The sequence below is a fragment of the Herpailurus yagouaroundi genome, unplaced genomic scaffold (assembly GCF_014898765.1).
Source record: "Herpailurus yagouaroundi ecotype Mexico unplaced genomic scaffold, PumYag 140, whole genome shotgun sequence".
Classification (NCBI taxonomy): Eukaryota; Metazoa; Chordata; class Mammalia; order Carnivora; family Felidae; genus Herpailurus; species Herpailurus yagouaroundi.
Genome location: NW_024412395.1, coordinates 44867794 through 44871847, shown reverse-complemented (window position 1 = coordinate 44871847; position 4054 = coordinate 44867794).

Here is a 4054-nt window from a genome sequence, read left to right as displayed (position 1 = left end):
TTTCTTTCTTTCTTTCTTTCTTTCTTTCTTTCTTTCTTTCTTTCTTTTCTCCTTTCCACTATAAAAATATAGTTGACACACAATGTTACATTGGTTTCAAGTGCAAAACAAAGACAATACTATACATTGCTCAATGCTCACCACAGTATGTGTTGATCCAGGATTTTGATGGCTACTCATTCATCTTGTTTTATTTCCTATACCTCGTGATGCAAATTGCTTATGCTATTGTTCTCAAGTGAAAAGATTCACTAAATTTCAGTAAAACTTAATTTAAAAAAACAAATTTTATGTGTTTTTTTTTTCAAACTACATTCTTAGACAACCCATTGACGCCATCATTTTTAGAAACATAGTTCACACTCCAGTGTTTCCTGATGCTTTGGTAGTTCTTTGAGCAGGTGAACACACAGATGTATAGCTATCTTTATCAGGAAACATTTGTTTAATGTCCACCTGTGCACATTTGTATTAAATACTAAATTTGTTCATTTTGTGTTTTACATCCTTGGAGGGTAAAAAAGTGATATAACAGCACTTTCTCATGCAACATTCTAGCATCATAAATTAGAGGACGTGTCCACAATGTTGGAATACAATCAGGTGCAGAGCCACAGAAAGGGAATACATGAGAGGAAGCCCCCAAATCAAAGTTAAATTACTTGCCTTAAGTGTGACTAGAATTAAATCCTGTATTCTAGTCTTTAATATCCAGCTCTAACATATTCCTTTTTCTCTCTGACTTATTGCACACACTTTACTTTTAATATCAGATTATCACATAAAAACTCTTTTTTGTATCTTACCTGTACCTAATAGCATGCAGAATTGCTTACATTTATGTGGTCTTTGACCTTAAAGCAAATAATTTCAAACAAGGAACACATACATGAAAGGCATATGAACAACTAAATACCTATGAGTCTAATATTATACCTTAGTTCTTAAAAATATGCTTATTTGTGGGGCGCCTGGGTGGCTCGGTCGGTTAAGCGTCCGACTTCAGCTCAGGTCATGATCTCACAGTCCGTGGGTTCGAGCCCCGCGTCGGGCTCTGTGCTGACATCTCAGAGCCTGGAGCCTGTTTCAGATTCTGTGTCTCCCTCTCTCTGTGACCCTTCCCTGTTCATGCTCTGTCTCTCTCTGTCTCAAAAATAAATAAACGTTAAAAAAAATTAAAAAAATATGCTTATTTGTCATTAATATTTTATGAAGATGGTAATGGGCATTCACACAATTTTGGGCCATTTCATTTCACATTAGTCTTCATTCACTCTTATATAGCTCCTTATAAGAATTTCTCAGCATTTTTTTGAAGAAATATGAAGAAAAGTAAGGCATGATGCAAAGTAATTTACATAGAGAGTATAAAAGTTAGGCTTCCATTTTTTGTTTGTTTTGCTTTGACTTTGAAGATTTTTTTTTTTTTTTTTTAGTTTTGAATTAGAAGGCCAACCAGAATTAACAACGCTGCCAAGTTCTCAGGTGTCTGCACTGGGGTTGGAAGTCCTATGTCTTCAAACCCAGGTAGAGTAAGTACTAATTCTGTAGTTATCTTCTCCACTGCAGGAAAAAATGTAAAATGCTGCCATTAATTAAATCCTTTTCTTACAAAGGCAAAGTACCCTTAAACAAAGCCCAACAGAAGGGATGAGTTGCTATGTATAGAACATATGTTAGACATATAGATCTTTCAGTCTTTAGTTATAAAACCAGTGGATACTTTTTACAGAATTATGGGAAGCTCAGTCAGCATCGTGTTTGTTGTTCCAAGGTGTAATAAGGAGAAGGAGGGCATTTTTATTCATCAGAAAAATTCTTTAATTCCTTTTTTTAAACAAGTGAAAAGAGTGATATATATACCATTAGTATACATATGACATTTATATTGCATGTAATCGATGTCGCAAATTTTTAGATCAAATTTTAAAAAAGGACAAAACATAATAAAAGTGTCTCCTATCTGTACACTACTTCTTTATACAGGGTGGAGCTTTAATAAAAATGGGACCTATTTTCTAAATCAGCAGGAAGGATTTCTGAAGGAGATAAGCTTATGGTTCTTAATAATTCAAAATTGCTATATTTTTTCAGACTCAGACCATACATCAGACATTAACCCTCCCATCCTCTATTTCCTTTCCCCCCTTCCTTTTTGCTCTGTGGATGATAAGGGATACCAAATCAATAGCTGTGTAGAAGAAGCAGATATAACATTCCGAGAAACACTGGAGACAGGGAATAGAAGCAACAATTCATTTTTCTGTCTCAGTTTAGATTGTATTTATACCACCTGCTATGTCTGTGGGAATGGAATCTATAGTAGTGTCTTTAGACACAAACTTTCTGTTAGGGACTTTCCTTTTTCTATTCAGTGTGATAGCATTTTTTTTCCCTGGGAAAAGTAGCCTATGGCACTTGGCTGAAGAGATGAGACTTCAATGAGAAATAGGAGACAAAGAGTGACAAATTAAAATGACAAGGCTGTCTTATAAGATTGTGATCCAGTGAAATGAAGTATTTCTGGCCCAGTCAATGTAGACAGCATTATGCTATGTGGGAATAGATTGCAAGACCTGGGCAGCCTGTATATGTCTTCGAGATAACTGAATTTGTCACTATCAACGCTCTCCCAAATTGTGTCTTTCCTGGCTTTTGAGAATAGGAGTATGGACAAAAGTGTTTCCAGAAGTCAAGTATTTAATGATACATTATTTTCCTTAAAAAAAAAAAAAAACTTTAAAAAAAAAGATATTTTAGTAATATGTTAGTCTCTGGCATGAAATTAATCCAGGGAGAAGCCTTGAAATCGGTAACTAATAGCTCTAAAAGTAAACTTAGGCACCATATCTAGTTACATCTGTTCTCTTATTAAGTCTACCTGATAAGTGAACACATACTGTCTCCTGAGCATCAGTCCTGCCTGCTAGACATCTTTACCTGGTGTTAGCAACATCGTCCCAAATTCAACAAACATTAAGTAAACTTTGGAGACTTTCTTTAAGAAATCAGTGTAAATGCCATTGCACATTATCAGACAAAATTTACATGTAATCTGCATTTCACTGCTTGGTACGAAATGAGGAAGGAAAAGAGATAAAATGGTTATAAACATGCTTGAGTAGCAGAAAATTTAGAGTGACCTGTGACATGTCCTTCTTTGTCATCTCCTACATGTTACTTGGTGAATCACCAGATCCTGTAGTTTCTTTATAATGTTTCTTAAAACATTGCCTGGGTGGCTCAGTTGGTTAAGCATCTGACATTGGGTCAGGTCATTATCTCGTGGTTTCTGGGTTTGAGGCCCACATCAGGCTCTGTGCTAACAGCGTGGAGCTTGGAGCCTGCTTTGAATTCTGTGTCTCTGTCTCTCTCTGCCCCTCTCCTGCTCACATTCTGTCTCTCTCAAAAATAAAACAAAACATTTAAAAAAACTAAAAACAAAAAAAAAAACGTGTTCCCCCTTTTCAATCTTCCTGCTTCCTTCCTAACCCAGGTCCTCATTTCTTTTCCAAGTAAGAAATGTGATTCATTCAGGGACTCTAATCATGTTATAAAATACTTTCTTTGGAACTCTGAGAATACATGAGAATATTTTTTTCCTTTCATCAAAGTTCCTTTGATTATTACACCATTTATATTATGTTAAAAAATTGGGGCCATCCATGGTAGGCTTGTTGTCTATTTTGAAAATATTCCAAGATTTCTTGATGATTTGAGGCAAGAAAGTTACCCCTTCCTAAAGTAATGAATGTCTTCATTTGTAGATATTTATGTTTTTCATCTTCTGGTTGGCCACAAATTTTTAGTTGTTTCTAGTTTACTGATGCAATTGTTGCAAGATTCTTTACTTCAATGCCCAGCTTCATTATCTCACCACTTTGAAGAATGAAGAGGTGGACAGAGAATAAAATGAGCAGCAGGCAAACGTTTATTAGAGTATAAGATTAGAAAATAAGAATACTATAAAAGCTCCCTTTACAGAGGGGGCCTTTCGAAAGTAAATACCTCCGGACTATAGGCAAGGGGCTTTGCTTTATAGGGTTTTGGTGGC